A 20,218-nucleotide genomic window follows, 5' to 3' on the forward strand; every position below is an offset into this window, starting at 1 on the left:
TCGGCCATTCAGGACTGAGATGAGAAAAGATTTCTTCACACAGCGGGTGGTGAATCTTTGGAATTCTCTACCCCACAGTGTGGAGATGCCGGTGTTGGACTGGGGTGGACAAATGTAAGAAATCACACAACACCAGGTTATAGTCCAACAGCTTTATTTGAAATCACAAGCTTTCAGAGCGCTGCTCCTTCGTCAGGTGAAGTGGAGAAATGCATAAAAACACAGCTTATATAGTCAGAGAATAATGTCAGATGTTTACAGGTAATCTTACTAACTGCCATTTATCACACCTTGCCAGAGAGATAATCACAGCAATCAAAGGTGTAAATGGTGTCCAAACAGGTCAGTCAGGAAAACATTACATCAAAGAACAATGAGGTGGGGTCACAAGGGGTCAAATGTTGCAGATGCTGGGGTCTGCCAAGGTGTGATAAATGGCAGTTAGAAAGATTACCTGTAAACATCTGACATTATTCTCTGACTATATAAGCTGTGTTTTTATGCATCTCTCCACTTCACCTGACGAAGGAGCAGCGCTCCGAAAGCTTGTGATTTCAAATAAAGCTGTTGGACTATAACCTGGTGTTGTGTGATTTCTTACATTTGTCTACCCCACAGGGCTGTGGAGGCTCAGTCATTGGGTGTATTCACAACAGAAGTCGATAGATTTCTGACCAGTAAGGGCATCAAAGGATATGGGAATAGGGCTGGTGAATGGAGTTGAGGTGATGATCAGCCATGATCTCATTGAATGGTGGAGCAAGCTCGAGGGACCGAATGGCCACTCCAGCTCCTACTGGGGACAGCCAGAGTCCGCGCATGCGCACGCGGGACGGCTTGGGCCGAGTCCGGCACAGCGACTCCTCCCGGTCACCAAGGGTAACAACCGCGCATGCCCAGAGGAGACCAAACCCACTCCCCCACTCGGAGCTGCGCCTGCGCACTCGGATCCTGCCGGACGGAGTCGGCGCGGGGCATTCCGGGAAAGGTCTTGGTGTCGGTTACAGAGTCGCGATCGGTGACGCAAAGTGAGATTTCTCCACTCCGATTGGGTGGAGAATCGCGCGGGATGGGGGGGTGATGGATCGGGAGAGAATAAAGAGAAATAGAAAAACCTGAGAGTCCGCGAGGCCCCGGACCGAGCGGCGTCAGTTGGACAGATCACGTGATCTCCTCGGGGACACGTGACCCGTGCCCACGGCCTGATTGACGGGAGCTTCCGACCAATAGGAAGCGAGTGGGGCGGGGCTGGAGGTGTGTACCGGCAGCGGGTCCTCCAACCAATCGGGGAGCTCGATTAGCGCCGGCTGATTGTCTGATGCGCAGGGCAGCGAGTTTCTCCAGTCCCTTGTTCAGGGCCCGGGGCCAGGGGAGGCTGTGGGCCTTTATTCCCCTTATTGGACACAAGGCTCTTTGTCTCAGGCATAGGGTGGCCAACTAAATTTTAATTAAATTTATTAAGTTTCATTTAATGGTTTTTTAAGTTACAATTTATTTGTTTATGGTCCCGACAAAAGAGTAAACTCATCTGCACACGGCAGGGACTGGAGTGCTTATCACCACAGGTAATGAAATGTTCGAGTTAGTAAAACTCCTGCACAAGTACTGCACCTGATAACCTTTGAAAGGTTCTGATCTTTGTAATAGTAATTTCTGAGCTTGATGGTCTCATTGATTTAATCTCTTGTTACTAACATACCTTGCACTATTCCTTTCATCGTGATAATTATTTCAAATACTTCCATTATCAGGTCTTTAGCTGCTCCATTGATCCCTGTCAATGACCCTTTGTTAGGGGCTGGGGTTAGGGTGTAGGTTCAGTGGTTAGTGTTTGTGGCTCTTGGTTATTGGTTAGGATTGGGGTTAATGATTAGGATTGGGGCTAATGGTTGGGGGTAGTCAATTGGAGGTTAGACTTAGGCATTAGTGATTAGGGTTAGAAACCACTATTAACAACACAGGTGTCACTGGACGCATCTTTTTTCATTTAATGTTTTTTAGCCTCACACAGACGAGTCACGGAACAGCCTCATGAATTGTTCATTCAAGGAACATTCTTTCTGGCTGGAGCCTGATTTTTCCCTTCTTTCACATCTCTACAGTTCTCACAGAAAAATACATACACTTTGGGATTTGGGGACAAGAACAGGCGGATCCAGGTGTTGGGCTGGTTACATCCAATCATCAGCCTGCCTGAAAACGGCTTCTGAAAATAACCTGTCACCATCTGATTCCACCGTCATATCTTCATCCATTACCCGCCTTTCACCCTCACTAGAGCACTTTTCACCACCATGACCATTCCCCATACTGAGGCTCTCTGATTTCCATTTATAGTCTCAGTGAAACTGGCCGCTGGATTTGGTGTCACAATGAAAGTGGTCCCTGGATTTGGTGTCCAGATTCATTTCCAGCCATTTTGAGATGTCCCTTACCCTGACAACAGAAAGGCAACACACCCTTCAGGACTCTCGATCCTGACTGTAAAGACTACTATCTATCCTTCTAATTATAAAATCCCCTGTACGACAATGTTTCCACTCTGCTCCTTCTCCTTCTTCTTAGGCAGTCCCTCGGAACCATGGATGACTTGCTTCCACATTAAAAATGAGTTCGCAGGCGACTGATGAGTCCAATGCGGGACCTACAGTCTCTGTCACAGGTGGGGCAGACGGTGGTTGAAGGGGCGGGTGGGTGGGGTTCTTGGGTTGATGTGCGCTCCTTGCGCTGCCTGTGCTTGGCTGCCGCTTGCTCCCGGCGAAGAGACGCGAGGTGTTCGGCGCCTTCCCGGATGCTTCTCCTCCACTTTGTGCGGTCTTGGGCCAGGGATTCCCAGGTGTCGGTGGGGATCTTACACTTTTTCAAGGAGGCTTTGAGGGTGTCCTTGAAGCGTTTCCTCTGCCCACCTGGGGTTCTCTTGCCGTGCCGGAGCTCTGAGTGGAGCGCTTGTTTTGGGAGTCTCGTATCGGGCATGCGGACAATGTGACCCATCCATCGGAGCTGATCGAGCATGGTCAAAGCTTCGATGCTGGGGATGTTGGCCTGAGCAAGAACACTGACGTTGGTGCGCCTATCCTACCAATGTGTTTGCAGGATCTTGCGGAGGCAGCGTTGGTGACTTTGAGGTGCCTGCTGTACATGGTCCATGTCTCTGAGGCATACAGCAGGGCGGGTATTACTGCTGCTCTGTAGACCATGAGCTTAGTGCTGGGTTTGAGATCCTGGTCTTCAAACACTCTTCCTCAGGCGACCGAAGGCTGCACTGGCACACTGAAGGCGGTGTTGGACTTTGTTGTCGACGTCTGCCCTTGTTGACAGTAGGCTCCTGAGGTATGGAAAGTGGTCCACGTTGTCCAAGGCCTTGTCATGGATTTTGATAACCGGGGGGCAGTACTGTGTGGTGGGGGCAGGTTGGTAGAGGACCTTTGTCTTACGGATGTTTAGTGTAAGGCCCATGCTCTCGTATGCTTCAGTGAAGGTGTTGACAATGGTTTGAAGTTCGACCTCAGAGTGTGCATAGATGCAAGCGTCGTCTGCATACTGTAATTCGACGACAGAGGATGGGACGACCTTGGATCTGGACTGGAGGCAACGGAGGTTGAACAGTGTCCCATTTGTTCTGTAAATTAGCTCCACTCCAGCGGGGAGCTTACTGAGGGTGAGATGAAGCATTGCAGCAAGGAAGATCAAGAAGAGCATTTTTGCGATGACACAGTCTTGCTTGAGCCCAGTTCATACGTGAATTGGGTCTGTGGTGGAACCGTTCATCATGATCATGGCTTGCATGCCATCGTGAAGCAGGCGGAGGATGGTGACAAACTTTTGAGGGCAGCCGAATTTGAGGAGGACACTCCATAATCCCTCATGGTTGGCAGTGTCGAAGGCCTTTGTGAGATCAGTGGTTGGTGCTGTTCCTTATATTTCTCTTGTAGTTGACGTGCGGTGAAGATCATGTCCATTGTGCCGCTTAGTGGGCGGAATCCTCATTGCGACTCTAGGAGGAGCTCTTTGGCCACTGGGAGCAGGCGATTGAGGAGGATTCTTGCGATAACTTTCCCTGTGGCAGACAGCAGGGAAACTCCTCTGTAGTTACCGCAATCAGACTTGTCACCTTTGTTGTGTATGTACCTTTAAGAGAGAACTGCTTTTATCACAGATCACAGAAATCACAGAAACCCCACAGTGCAGATAGAGGACATTTCGGCCCATCGAGCCTGCACCGACACATATCCCACCCGATCCCCGTAACCCCTATGCTGTAGTACCGGCAGTGACCACACCTGTATATAAAGCAGTAGCAGGCTTCTGTACTTTCAGTTCCAGCATACTCTCTGTTCAGTAAACACCTCTTATTATCGTTCTCCAGCAGTCCGTGTGTTATTGATGCACGGACACCACAGTGGCGACGAGCAGGTTCGAACTCACCTGCAGTACTGCATCACCTCACGGGGATCCATCCCTGGGAAGAAGCTTCTTGGAAGTTGAAGCCAGAGCAACGGGCGTCGACCGGGGGCAACCGCCCAGTGATCCATCGGAGTCCAGAGAATTGCAGGGGAAGCTGTGGAGAGCTGGGCCTGGTTCTCCAATCAAGGTGTACCAGCAAATCGGGCTGGTAGCAGGTAGTGCGCTGACCCTTCCCGGACTGCGGCGGGCTAGAGCTCAGGCGAGCGGCTCTGTAAGGGGGCTGAGCAGTGTCGTCGGGAAGACAGAGAGAGGGTGGAGCGCACCGGGCGCGGCCGGTGCTCAAGAGTCGGGCAGCGTTGAAAAAGAGACGCGCAGAAAGCCGCGGGGCGCCGCCATTACATGTTAGAATGCGAGGAGCAGCATTGTCAGCAGGGGGAAGAAGGAAAAGCACGGGAGATGCCATTTTAATCCTTGGGGAAGAAGGAAAAGCGCGGGAGGCGCCATTTTAATCCATTGGGGAAGAAGGAAAAGCGCGGGAGGCGCCATTTTAAACCACCCAAGATGCCGAAGAGTGGCAGCATCACTGTTTTCGATAACGAAATAGAAGACTGGACCACGTATGTGGAAAGAATTGAAGTGTACTGCAGGGCAAATGAGGTGGCCGCTGAAAAGAAGGCATCGATATTATTAAATTTGATGGGCGCGAGAACGTACGGCCTATTGCGAAATTTAATTACCCCAGCTAAACCAATGGAGAAAAATTTTGAAGAGATTGTTAATATCTGACAGGAACATCTAAACTCTACACCGCTGCTGATAGCAGAAAGATTCAAGTTCCATAAATGAAACCAGCACAAAGACGAGAGTAATGCTGACTATCTTACGGAACTACGCAAGTTATCGACACACTGCCAGTTTGGAACAGGACTGGCAGATACCTTAAGGGATAAGTTTGTCTGCGGGTTTCAGAGTGAAGGAACCCAGAAATGACTACTTTTGGAAAAGGACCTTATGCTAGAAAAGGCTTTCAGCGTTGCAGTATCCTACGAAGCAGCAGCACGGGGAGCTGCGGAAATACAACAGAAAAACTAATGAAATGGCATATGGAGTAGAAAAGTGCTATCGCTGCGGCAGAACAACCCATGACCAGAAGGATTGCTGGGATAAGGAGAAATTATGCGGGCAATGTGGAAAAATGGGACACATAGCACGAGTCTGCAGGTCAGGAAAGAAAACCAACACTAAAAGAACTACTCAGGAAAAGTACAAAAGATGACGGACAGTAGTTCAGAAGACCAGAGTAGTGACAATGACTCTGGGAGCAGGGGACTAAGTTGCCTAAAGCTACACAACGTGATCGCAAAGGAGGATCACCAAACCATTTGGGTCACCCTCGTGGTAGCAGGGTCCCAAGTAAAGATGGAATTGGACACAGGATCAGCCCTAACAGTCATGAATCGACGAGACTACGAGCGGCTATTCTCACACATTCCTTTGAAGGATACGTCCATTGTCTTGAAGACATATACGGGGCAAAAAGTCTACCCCAGAGGAAAAATAAGGGTGCCCGTTAAATACAACGGCAAGGAAACACAGGAACTGTATCTATATATACTGCAAGATGGAGGACCACCATTATTGGGACGTGAATGGATCCGAAAAATACAATTGGATTGGCATTCCATTCAGGCACTAACTGTGGCTGACAAAAAAGTTGACGACGCCACACCTGGACGACTGTCAAAAATTCTAACTGACGCAAAAGAGGTGTTCCAGCAAGGACTTGGGACTCTAAAAGGCATAACGGCAATGATAAAAATTGAAGATAACGCAAGCCCAACATTTTTTAAGGCCAGACCGGTACCGTATGTGATCCGCCCAGCCGTTGAAGCAGAGCTGGAGAGTCTGGAGCGTTCGGGTGTGCTGTCCAAGGTGGACTGGAGCGAGTGGGCCACACCCATCGTCCCTGTAATGAAGAAATCATTGAGCAGCACGCCTGGGGAACCAAAGAAGGTTCGCATCTGTGGGGACTTTAAGGTTACTGTGAACCCAGTCCTTCACACGGTACAATATCCACTTCCGCGGATAGAGGATATTTTTGCCTCACTATCTGGGGGGAAACGCTGTACGAAGATTGATCTGGCCCAAGCGTATCTACAAATGGAGGTAGATGAATCATCTAGAAAATACCTCACGATAAACACTCACAAAGGTCTTTACCAGTACAATCGACTGGTATTCGGGTAGCATCAGCTCCGGCTATTTGGCAGAGGGCGATGGAACAAGTCCTGCAAGGGATCTTGGGGACCCAGTGTTATTTGGACGACATCCTGGTTATGGGCTGAAATGAGAGTGAACACCTTGCCAACCTGGAGCAGGTGCTCACTAGATTACAAGAATATGGACTACGAGCCAACCGCCCCAAATGCGAGTTTTTCAGGAAATAAATCTCGTATTGTGGCCACGTGATTGATGAAGAGGGGTTGCATAAGTCCCCAGACAAGATTGAGGCAGTAGTCAAGGCTCCAGCACCGGAAAATGTGTCGCAACTGAGGTTGTTCCTCGGGTTGGTGAACTACTACCATAAGTTCTTGCCAAATTTGTCTACAATTCTGCACCCGCTGAATGCCCTGCTGCAAACTGGAGTAGCATGGACGTGGAGTGATGAGTGTAAGCGTGCCTTTCAGAAATGTAAATGCCTAATCACTTCAAAAGAATTATTGGCTCACTACAATCCATCACTACCGATTCGGTTGGCATGTGATGCGTCTCCCTACGGCATTGGAGCGGTGCAGTCACACAAATTCCTTGACGGTTCAGAGAGGCCAATAGCCTTTGCGTCACGCTCGTTAACATCAGCCGAGCGTAACTACGCCCAGATTGACAGGGAGGCCCTCAGCCTGGTGTGGGGGGTGAAGAAGTTCAATCACTACCTGCACGGGCAGAAATTCACCTTACTGACTGATCACCAGCCTCTTGTCTCCATTTTTAACCCAAAGAAGGGCGTTCCGGTGATGACGGCGCAACAGCTGCAAAGATGGTCCCTTTTTCGAGGAGCACATCAATACGACATAGAGTATAAGGGCACGAAACAGCATGGAAACGCTGATGGGCTGTCGCGCCTGCCGCTGCCTATGGTGGAGGAAGCACCTGCAGTGGACCCTGTTGAGATATTCCATTCGACCATAGTCGAATGTCTACCTGTTACAAACTCAAGTATAGAGAAGGAAACCCGAAATGACCCGACACACTCTCGGGTCTATGATTTGACGGTGAAGGGATGGCCAGCACATGGCGACTCACTGTTGCCAGCATTCTCGCCAAGGAGAGAACAGCTGTCAGTGTGCCGTGGGACCTTGATGTGCGGATCCCGAGTGGTAATTCCACCCAAGTTGAGAGATAGAGTGCTCAATGAGCTTCATGAGGGTCATCTGGGAGGGGTAATAATGAAGAGCCTAGCCAGGGCGTTTGTGTGGTGGCCGGGAATCGATAAAGAAATCGAGGAAATGACCAAGAGATGCACAGGATGCCAGAAAGTCCAAAACGCTCCACCACAGGCCCCGCTACACCCATGGGAGTGGCCCTCATCTCCATGGCAACGGGTACACATTGATTTTGCTGGTCCATTTATGGACTCAATGTTTTTAATCGCCGTGGATGCACATTCGAAATGGCCAGAGGTCATCAAAATGTCCTCCACCACCACGGAGAAAACTATTGTAGTCCTACGGACCATCTTCGCCAGGAATGGCTTGCCAGAACAGATTTGCTCCGACAATGGACCACAGTTTGTGTCCGAGGATTTCCGGAGGTTTTTGAGGAATAATGGGGTAAAGCATTACACATCCGCCCCATATCATCCAGCCACAAATGGATTGGCCGAGAGGTTTGTTCAAACCTTTAAAAAAGCAATAAAGGCGATGTATAATGACAACATACCACTGCAACACAAGGTGGATAATTTCTTGTTCGCTTACCGAAATGCGACACATGCAGTCACCAACCAATCTCCAGCCATGATGTTCTTTAACCGCGGTTTACGATGTCACCTGGACTTGCTCAAACCAAACATAAGACGAGATATTGAGAATAAGCAATTCCAGCACATCAATGAAAGGCCAACCAGGAGCTTCAAAATAGGGCAACCAGTCTTGGCCCGCGACTACCGAACAGAAAAATGGCAGCCAGGAACGATATGCACACAGCAGGGACCACTAATGTACAGTGGACGATGGAGAGAGCATCGTGAGATGCCATGCTGACCAAATTCTAGAGTCACAGGAACAAGTCAAACCCATACCACGAGCATTCGCACCTGGTGATGAACCCGAAGCACAGATTGCGTCTACCTCAGAATCAGTGGTATTGGAAGCTGATGAACCAACCAATGACAATGAGCCAGAATCGACTCCGCCACAAGAACAGGAACAGGATACTCGAGAAAGGCGCTATCTAGACAGGATCAGGAAGCCTCCTCAAAGACTGAATTTATAAATGTTTACTTTCAGCTGATGTATATAGTACAAAGAAAATTGTAATTGTAATTAAAGAAAATTGTAATTGTAATTAGTTATTATTCAATTGTTAAATGAATGTTATGTACTGGTTATCTAAAAGGGGAGGAATTGTTGTGTATGTACCTTTAAGAGAGAACACTTTTTATGCTGTAGTACCGGCAGTGACCACACCTGTATATAAAGCAGTAGCAGGCTTCTGTACTATCAGTTCCAGCATACTCTCTGTTCAGTAAACACCTCTTATTATCGTTCTCCTGCAGTCCGTGTGTTATTGATGCGCGGACACTACAACCTTGCTTGAAGATGGTCACAATTACGGTGTCTGAGATCCCCTGGCATGCTCTCCTCCTTCCAGATCAGAGAAATTAGTTCATGAATTCGCGCCAGTTGTGCTTCTCCGCCATGCTTTAGTGCCTCGGCGGGGATTCCATCTGCTCCCGAGGCCTTGTTGTTCTTCAGTTGTCGGATGACCTTTTCAACCTCATGCCAGGCTGGGGTTGTGCTGAGATGGTGGCGGGTAGCATGCTGCGGGATGGAGTTGAGGACACTCGCGTCAAAGACAGAGTCGTGGTTAAGGAGATCTTCGAAGTGCTCCTGCCAGCGGGCACTGACTGCCTCTCTGTCCTTGATGAGTACCTCTCCGTTCTTGGCCCGCAGAGAGGTAGGGCCTTGGGTGCTTGGGCTGTAGATGGTCTTGACTGCGCTAAAGAATCCACGCACGTCATGGTTGTCGGCTAGCTGCTGGATCTCCTGCGCTTTCTCCACCCACCATCTGTTCTTTAGGTCGCAAGTTTTTTGTTGGACCTCAGCCTTCAGGCGTCTGTAGAGCTGCTTTCTTGCTCTTGAGTTCTGTTGCTGTTTCAGATCAGGAATGCCTTCCGCTTGCGGCTTATTAGCTCCTGGATCTCCTGGTTGTTCTCTTCAAACCAGTCTTCGTGTTTCCTGGTCGAGTGACCGAGCGTCTCATCACAGGTGCTGATTATGGAGGCCTTGAGTGCAGACCAGGTGCTGTGGGCACTCTGTGTCTCTGCATCACTGGGAGTCATCAGGTTGTTTGTGAGGCGCAGGCTGAATAGGGCTTTCTTAGCGGGGTCTTTGAGTACTCCAGCGTTAATTTTCCTGCGGCATTGTTTCTGTTGCCGCCGCTGTTTTGGGGCTACATTGATGGAGATGACAGAGCGGATTAGGCGGTGGTCTGTCCAGCAGTCATCAGCTCCTGTAATGGCGCGGGTGATGAGGATGTACTTGCGGTCCCTCACTCGGACGATGACATCGTCCAGCAGATGCCAGTGCTTGGAGCGAGGGTGCTGCCATGAAGCCTTGTACTTGTCTCTCTGATGGAACATGGTGTTGATTATGACAAGGCCATGTTCTAAGCATTTCGACACGAGGAGGGTACCGTTGGAGTTGGCTTTCCCTACCCCATCTCTGCCGATCACACCTCCCCAGAGGTCTGTGTCCTTTCCAACTCTGGCATTAAAAGTCGCCAAGGAGGATCAGCTTGTCGCCCGTTGGGACTCGGGTCAGAGATTGTTCGAGGCTGGAGTAGAATTCCGCTTTGGTCTCGTCTGGGGCATCCAATGTTGGGGCATACGCACTGATGACTGTAGCGCACTGTTTCCGGGCTAGGGTGAGCTGAAGAGTCATGAGGCGCACGTTTATACACGAGCAGAGTCTCTGAGATGCCCAACTAGTTCATTTTTTATGGCTAAGCCTACCCCATGGAGGCGGCGTTCTTCAGGTTTGCCTTTCCAGAAGAAGGTATAGCCACCACCTTGCTCCTTGAGCTGGCCTTCCCCTGCCCGCCGGGTCTCACTGAGGGCGGCGATGTCAGTGTCGAAACGTCTAAGCTCCCAGGCAATGTTCCGGTTTGTCACTGTTGGGGTCCATGAGGGTCCTGACGTTCCAGGTCCCGAACTTCATTTTAAAGGGTGGGAGATGCCTGTGCGTGAATTCTTTTAATGTGCATCCCTGGATTTGGTGTCACAATGTAAGTAGTCCCTGGATTTGGTGTCCAGATTCATTTCCAGCCATTTTAAGATATCCCTTACCCTGACACCAGAAAGGCAACACACCCTCCGGGACTCTCAATCCTGACTGTAAAGACTACTATCTATCCTTCTAATTATAGAATCCCCTATACTACAATGTTTCCACTCTGCTCCTTCACCCCTTGGACAGCCTCCTGTTCCATGATGCCTTGTGCAGCATTCTAGCTGTCCTTCCCAGTCTTTCTCCTGATCCTCACAGGTATCGAGTACTTTGTACCTGTTGGACAGGAGCAGTGTCTGCTGGACTTCCTTCACTACTTCTCCTACATTCCCCTTATCTGGCTGACTGACAGTCACACACTCCCCTTCCTGCACCTGTGCTTTCTTCTGGTGTGTGACTGTACTCGAGTAAATTATCCAGTAATTCCTGCTCCTCCCTTATATGTCGGAGTGTCTCTAGCTCGGACTCCAGCTCACTGACTCTGAGCTGGAATGTCATGAGGCAGAGACATTTGCTGCCGATGTGGCAGTCTGGGACAGTCTCGTTCACAAACTCCCACATACTACAATCCCCACACACTGCCTGGTCTTTATTAATGAATGAATGAATTTATTTTTTGTTATCTGTAGTTTACTTCTTGAACTGTGATTAATTACTTTGCTATTTATCAGTTATGAGCATCTTTAAAAGCAGTTAGAATTTAATCAATTACCTCGTTTTCCTTTGACTTACAGTTACTTGCACTAATAAATTCTTACTAAGTCAAACTTAACACTAAACACTAAAGAGACTAAACACACTAAGGGATATTGATATTCTTACCGATATACTCATGTTAATTTGCTCTGCTGTGTGTTGATTATAACATCACTTTTTTCTGTGTCCTCTGGTGCGATTATTTATTATTTACTGTTGCTCCTGGTTTAAATTACTGAGCACCTCCTTCCCCCTCAGCATCCAATTCCCATTCTCACCAAATTCCCCTTACCACTCTGTTTAGCAAGCCCCTCCGTTTAGTAGATTCTCGAGCTCTGTGCCACACCGCTCATCCCCCTCTAGTCACTCCTCCAAAGGTATCTCTGACCTCAGCTATTCCACTCACTTTTCCTCCACATTCTTTGACTAAAATGGCAGCAGTTGTTACCCAGAACACTCCGCACGAGAATAGGCCCTACCAATGCTGCAGGGGCCGGTGCGCACAAGCGCGGGGAGGGCACGTTGCGGGTCGGGTCCCGCGCGTGCGCAGTGCCGACAGTCAGGTAATGGTGGCGGAAGGTGGAGAGAAGATTCTGGAGCGGGGAGGAGGCGGCGGAGCGCAGTGGAGCAATAGAACCGGCGGGGAGGCTTTATAAACACCTGGGGTGGGCCTCAGGCCCCGAACAAGAGCCTCCGGGCCGGGCGTTTGTCCCGAGCGGGGCGGCAGCTGCGGGGCTTGCTCCCGGTGACAGGCCCGGGGTAACGGCCGCCATCTTGAGAGGCTCGGGGCAGCAGGATGCATTCGTGGCCCCCTTGGCCAGGAACCAGGAGGAGAGAATCTTGTCAATTTCTATCCTGGACTCTCAGTGATGGCTTTTGTAAACTCCTTTTACAGGCTGTGAGAAGGGCAGCATTTACACACCGCAAACTCAAACTAAACATCACATCAAGATCTGACAGTGTCACTCCATTCATCAGGTCCTGAATATCATCGGCTTTGAATGTGGAAGGAGAAATGTTTGTTCTGTCTGTGGGAAAAGATTTCAAACATCAGCGTGACTGGAAAGGCACCAAGACTCTCACACCCGAGTGAGAGTGTTCCAGTGCACTGACTGTGGAAAGTATCCCCCCATTCACAGTGAGGAGAAACCGTACACGTGTTGTGTGTGTGGGCGAAGCTTCAACTGATCGTCCAACCTGGAGAGACACAAGGACACCTGCACCATGGAGAAACCCTGGAAATGTGGGGACTGTGGGAAGGGATTCAATTACCCATCTGAGCTGGAAACACATCGACGCAGTCGCACTGGGGAGAGGCCGTTTATCTGCACCGTGTGTGGGAAGGGATTCACTCAGTCATCCAGCCTCTATACACACCAGCGAGTTCATACTCGAGAGCGACCGTTCACCTGCATTGAACGTGGGAAGGGATTTACTGCTTTATCAACCTTCATGACACACCAGCGAGTTCACACTGATAAGAGACATTTTAAATGTTCTGACTGTGAGAAGAGCTTTAAAAGCACAAAGGATCTGTTGACACACCAACGAGTTCACACTGGGGAGAGACCGTTCACCTGCTCAGTGTGTGGGCAGGGATTCACTCAGTCATCCCACCTTCTGACACATCAACTTGTTTACTCTGATAACAAACCTTTTAATTGTTCTGACTGTGAGAAGTGCTTTAAAAGAAAAAAGGATTTATTGACACACCTACGCACTCACACTGGGGATAGGCCGTTCACCTGCTCCGTGTGTGGGAAGGGATTCACTTGGTCGGCCCACCTCCTGACACACCAACTTGTTCACTCTGATAAGAGACTGTTTCAATGTTCTGACTGTGAGAAGAGCTTTAAAAGCAAACAGCACCTGCTGAAACACCAACACACCCACACTGGGGAGAGGACGTTCATCTGCTCCGTGTGTGTGGGAAGGGATTCACCCGATCATCCCACCTGTTGAGACACCAGCGAGTTCGCACTGGGGAGAGGCCGTTCATGCGCACTGAGTGCGGGAAGGGATTCGCTGATTTATCCGACCTTCTGACACACCAGCGAGTTCACACCGGGGAGAGACCGTTCACCTGCTCTGTGTGTGGGAAGGGATTAATTCAGTCATCCCACCTCACCGAACACCGACATGTTCACACTGATGAGAAACCTTTTGAATGTTCTGACTGTGAGAAGAGCTTTAAAAGCACAAGTGGTCTGCTGAAACACCAATGCATTCACACTGGGGAGAGGCCATTTACGTGCTCCTTATGTGGGAAAAAATTTACTGATTCATCCTACCTGCTGACACACCAGCGAGTTCACACTGGAGAGAGAGCGTTTACCCGCTCCACGTGTGGGAAGGGATTCACGGATTCCTACAACCTGCTGGCACACCAACCTGTTTACACTGGGGAGTGGCCATTCACCTGCTCCATGTGTGGGAAGGGATTCACTGATTCATCCAACCTGCTGACACACCAGCGAGTTCACACCGGGGAGAGGGCGTGTACCTGCTCCGTGTGTGGGAAGGGATTCACCCTGTCATCTTCCTTACTGAGACACCAGCGAGTTCACGACCAACTGCAGAGATTGGATTCTGCTCTTATTGCTGCTGTTAATCACATCCAGGACTGAACCATGTTGATTCTGACAGTTGAGGTTTGTTTCTGCTGATGTTAATAACCCTATAACTGGGCTGGAGTTTAATATTCTGGATAAATGTCAATTAAATCAGCTTTGTTTCAAACACACTCTGTGTCGAGTCTGTGATGTCTCCATGATAAGAAGAGACTAATTGATGTCCTGTTACTGACTGCTCCATTTTTGGTCCATTTCTCCTTTCTTACTCTGGATTATTTCGGTTCTGATCTAATTGGCCTTCTACCATCCTGGGAGTCCCATGATACAACGATAATGGAGTTGTTGACTAATCACAGCGATCAATCTCTATCAATGAGTCTACAACAGACCCAGACATGAGGCGAGGAAAACCCCAGTGGTGGAGAGCTTTAGGAGCCATCGGACCAGTCACCTCTTCCTCCCGAGCATTCTACACTGACCATACGTCATGTCTCAAATTACTCACACACTGTGTCCCAAAGTCTTACTCTATGAATGAAATTGGTCCAATTTACATTTGAATGAATCAACACTAACTGCATCCACCGTCTCCCTAGGGAGCCTGTCCCATAGATTGACAACTCACTCACTGAAATATTGTTTCCACAGCTTGGATTTGAATTTACCCCCTTCAAGTGCAGGCCGTGTCCTCTGGTTCTACTGTTCTGGACAGGGTGAAATAACTTGTCGTGCTCTACATTATCCAGTCCCTTTAGAATCCTAAAAAGAGCAATCCTATCACCTCTCGACCTTCTCTTTCCAGTGTGAACAGGCCCAGTTTACATAACCTGGACATGTTGGCTCGATACTCAGTTAAATTCTGACACAAACCCTTTGATGCTTCTTAAATTGCATTAACTGACACTTCACAGAATCCTAGAATGATACAGCACAGCAGGAGGCCATTTGGCCCATCGTGCCTGTGCGGCTCTCTGAAAGATCCATCCAATTTCAAAAGCAAAATACTGCGGATGCTGGAAATCTGAAATAAGAGAGAAAATGCTGGAAATCCTCAGCAGGTCAGGCAGCGTCTGTGGAGAGAGAAACAGAATTAACGGTTCAGGTCACTGACCTTCCGTCAGAACCCTTCATCACACATTATAATCTAATGTATTACTCTCTCTGGTTTAAGCTTATATTGTGGTTAATAACGGCAAACTCTGTTGTTTCTCCTGATCTGATTACAGTTTCCAACCAGTCGATTCAGTGGAATGTCCTGCCATGGCGACCTCTCTGCAGTGATACGCCTGTTTCACTTCTTGAAAGTGCAAAGTATCTGCAGACAGACCAACACACTCACACTGGGGAGAGGCCGTTCACCTGCTCCGTGTGTGGGAAGGGATTCACTCAGTCGTCCAACCTGCTGAGACACCAGCGAGTTCACATGTGACTGCAGGGGTTGGATTCTGCTGTTATTGCTGCTGTTAATCACATCCAGGACTGAACCATGTTCATTCTAACAGTTGGGGTTTGTTTCAGCTGATGTTAGTAACACCTATAACTGGGCTGGAGTTTAATCTGTATCAATATCAAATAAATGAGCTTTGTGTGTCGGGTCCTTGATATCTCGACAATAAGACGAGCTGATTGAGGACTTGTTACAAACTGAGTGGAATCCATCTGAGAACTGAGATCCCACAACTTGTTAAAAGATGGATCTACAAGATGTCCAAGTCTGACAGGACAGAAAATTCTATTATATCACAGGGTCCACTTCCACCCTCCAGGGCAGTGAGCCCCTGTAACATTGGATTTTAACCTATGGGAAATATTCTGATAATCTGTTATTGTCATGGGGCAAAGCAGCCTTGTTACTTTAACATCAATTTAATCAAACTCAATGGGCAATCCGATCCCCAAAGGGAAACGTCTCCTTAAAGCTGACGGTGTCGGCAGTTCTGCAGCTCATTTCTCAGTGTGAGCGTGTCAGAGTGAAAAGCTTTAACAACAGCCGATGTTTCACAAAGGGAGACCTCCCCAGACCAAAGGCCATTGGTGGAGTTTAATGGGCTGTTTGTGTCACTGGGCTACAGGAGGCTATTTTTAACTGAAGGAAAACTGGTCACAGCAAACAGAGAGTTTAACAGACTGTCCCTGGTCCACTCAAACCCCCACCTTCTCTCTCTCACTATTTATGGGCACTGCTGCAGTAATTGCTCCTCTGACCTTTCCTCTCTTGTCCCTCCTACACCCCTAATACACGGCCCGACACAATCTCCCTCCCTCTACATCCTCACTGTGCTGGAATCCACACCAGTCTCCCCATCTGCTCCTTGTTCTCTCCCTGGATCCTAAAACTACTGAACTCAGTCTTCCCCTCCTGAAGTCTACAGGCTCTAAAACTGAAGCTTGGTGTCCCTCAGTCCCGACTCCTTGATTTACCTCCGCTTCTCTCCTCCTCTTTCCCCCTCGGTTGTGTTCCACACTCTGGGCCTTGGGCCTTCCCCGGGGATTCTCAGTGTGAACAGGTGGGATGTGTTTGGAGACAGGGTGTCCCGGCTCTCCACCTTTAAAGGGACAAGGAGACGACCAGCTGGGCTGAATGGCCCTGCTTTATGACATCACTGCAATGTCTAGCAACCAGCCTCCCCGAGCCCTGCTCATCATGGGCTGGGTTTAGCTCAGTGCTGTTACAGGAAGGGAAACAGGAGCAGGATTCGCCCCGTGTGGAGCCCAGGATTAATGGGGAGAGGTACAGGATCAATTTATACCTTATTGAGTGAGAAATGTCATTGTCCCGGACACTCCCTGTCCCTCGGTATCTGTGTCGGGGAGCAGCTGATGGGTTTACTCTGTATCTAACCCGTGCTGAACCCGACTGGAGAGTGTTTGATGCTGACACCAGGGGCTCAGCTCCACGAGCACAACATTTAACCCAAAGATGATCTGATAAACCCATCAGCTTCTCCCCTGGACAGGGAGTGTCTCTGATATTTTGGTGGGTGTCGTTGATCAAGTTTAAACACCTCGCTCACATCTTCTCTCACCCTGCTTTGTTCTAATGAGAAGTGCCCCAGTTTCTCTCGTCTCTCCTCCTGGGAAAGAGAAGTTCGCCTCAGTTAGAAACTCAAACAGGCGCTTCACTGCAGACAGGCCATCATGAGGAAACATTTCTTTACCCAGCGAGTTATTATGATCTGAAATGCACTGCCTGAAAGGGTGGTGGAAGCAGATTCAAGAGTAACTTTCAAAAGGGAATTGGATAAATATTTGAAGGGAAAACATTTACCGGGATATAAGGAAAGAGCAAAGGAGTGGGATTAATTGGATAGCTCTCCCAAAGAGCTGGCACAAGCATGATGGGCCGAATGGCCGCCTTTTGTGCTGTATCATTCTATGATTCTCTGATAATTAAAGCCTCTTATCCGTGGTATAACCTTAGTGAATTTATTCTGCAGCCTCTCTGTGGCCCCGACATCCTTCCTAGTGTAAGATGCCCAAAACTTATTCTAACTGCAGCCGAACCGATGGTTTTGTTTTCTACGCCCCATTTATAAAAAACCTCGGGTAACATTTTTAAACCACTTTATAAACTTGTTCTCCAACTTTTACAGATTTGTGTATCTGATCTCCCTGTAGATTTGAGAGATATTAACATAACATGGCTGAAATTTTCTTCTTCTTCTTAGGCAGTCCCTCGGAACCGAGGATGACTTGCTTCCACATTAAAAATGAACTTGCAGGTGGCTGATTAGTCCAATGCGGGACCTACAGTCTCTGTCACAGGTGGGGCAGACGGTGGTTGAAGGGGCGGGTGGGTGGGGTGCTTGGGTTGACTTGCGCTGCTTGCGCTTGGCTTCCGCTTGCTCCCGGCGAAGAGACTCGAGGTGTTTGGCGCCTTCCCGGATGCTTCTCCTCCACTTTGCACGGTCTTGGGCCAGGGATTCCCAGGTGTCGGTGGGGATGTTGCACTTTTTCAAGGAGGCTTTGAGGGTGTCCTTGAAGCGCTTCCTCTGCCCACCTGGGGCTCGCTTGCCGTGCCGGAGCTCCGAGTAGAGTGCTTGTTTTGGGAGTCTCGTATCGGGCATGCGGACAATGTGACCCGTCCATCGGAGCTGATCGAGCATGGTCAAAGCTTCAATGCTGGGGATGTTGGCCTGAGCAAGAACACTGACGTTGGTGCGCCTATCCTGCCAATGGATTTGCAGGATCTTGCGGAGGCAGCGTTGGTGGTACCCCTGCAGTGCTTTGAGGTGCCTGCTGTACATGGTCCATGTCTCTGAGGCATACAGCAGGGCAGGTATCACTGCTGCCCTGTAGACCATGAGCTTAGTGCCGGGTTTGAGGTCCTGGTCTTCAAACACTGTTTTCCTCAGGTGACCGAAGGCGGCACTGGCACACTGAAGGTGGTGTTGGACTTTGTCATCGACGTCTGCCCTTGTTGACAGTAGGCTCCCGAGGTATGGAAAGTGGTCCACGTTGTCCAAGGCCTTGTCGTGGATTTTGATTATCAGGGGGCAGCACTGTGTGGCGGGGGCAGGTTGGTAGAGGACCTCCGTCTTACAGATGTTTAGTGTAAGGCCCATGCTCTCGTATGCTTCGGTGAAGGTGTTTACGATGGTTTGGAGTTCGACCTCCGAGTGAGCACAGACGCAAGCATCGTCTGCATACTGTAATTCGATGACAGAGGATGGGACGACCTTGAATTGGGACTGGAGGCAACGGAGGTTGAACAGTTTCCCGTTTGTTCTGTAAATTAGCTCCACTCCAGTGGGGAGCTTACTGAGGGTGAGATGGAGAATTGCAGCAAGGAAGATTGAGAAGAGTGTTGGTGCGATGACACAGCCTTGCTTGACCCCGGTCCATACATGAATTGGGTCTGTGGTGGAACGTTGGTCAGGATCACGGCTTGCATGTTGTCGTGAAGCAGGCGGAGGATAGTGACAAACCTTTGAGGGCAGCCGAATTTGAGGATGACACTCCATAATCCCTCATGGTTGAGTTTCGAAGGCCTTTGTGAGATCAAAGAAGGCCATGTACAGTGGTTGGTGCAGTTCCCTGCATTTTTCTTGTCATTGATGTGCGGTGAAGATCATGTCCATTGTGCCCCTTAGTGGGCGGAATCCGCATTACGACTCTGGGAGGAGCTCTTCGGCCACTGGGAGAAGGCGACTGAGGAGGATTCTTGCGATGACTTTCCCTGTGGCAGATAGCAGGGAAACTCCTCTGTAATTACCGCAATCGGACTTGTCACCTTTCTTGAAGATGGTCACAATTACGGCATCTCTGAGATCCCCTGGCATGCTCTCCTCCTTCCAGATACATACATTGATAAATACATTGTCATCAAATGTCTGATATAATGTGTATTATGGGAAAGAGAAGTTTAGTCTGAGTTAGAAACTCAAACAGATGCTTCACTGCAGACAGGTCGCCATGGCAACACTGATAAGACGATAGGAAAATACTGCAGATGCTGGAAATCCGAAATAACAACAGAAAATGCTGGAAAGACTCGGCAGGCCAGGCAACATCCGTGGAGAGAAAATAGAGTCAACGTTTTGGGTGAACCCTTTGTCAAGACTCTCTTTTCTCTCCACAGATGTTGCTTGGCCTGCTGAGTTTTTCCAGCATTTTCTGTTGTTAACACTGATAAGACATTCCATTCAGTGAATCTACTGGTTGGAATCTGTAATCAGATCAGGAGAAAGAACAGGTTTTGTCTGTTATTAACCACAATATAAGATTATAGAATCATAGAATGGTTACAGCACAGAAGGAGGCCATTCGGCCCGTCGAGCCCGTGCCAGCTCTCTGCAAGACCACTTCAGCTAGTCCCACTCCCCGCCCTTTCCCCGTAACCCTGCAAATTTCTTTCCTTCAGGTACTTATCCAATTCCCTTTTGAAAGCCGTGATTGAATATGCCTCCAGCACCCTTTCAGGCAGTGCATTCCAGATCCTAACCACTCACTGCGTAAAATTTTTTTTCCTCATGTTGCCTTTGGTTCTTCCGCCAATGACCTTAAATCTGTGTCCTCTGATTCTCGACCCTTCCG

At 49.1% G+C, this 20,218-nt stretch overlaps 1 pseudogene; it reads left to right on the forward strand.

Annotated features, from left to right (window-relative positions):
- The first annotated feature begins 12,515 nt into the window (after positions 1 to 12,515).
- LOC147118408 (uncharacterized) overlaps positions 12,516 to 20,218 on the forward strand; it is a 57,978-nt pseudogene continuing 50,275 nt past the window's right edge.

Source organism: Somniosus microcephalus, chromosome 4 (genome assembly GCF_052327205.1).
Source record: "Somniosus microcephalus isolate GS21.2 chromosome 4, FLI_Smic_1.0, whole genome shotgun sequence".
NCBI classification, from domain to species: Eukaryota; Metazoa; Chordata; class Chondrichthyes; order Squaliformes; family Somniosidae; genus Somniosus; species Somniosus microcephalus.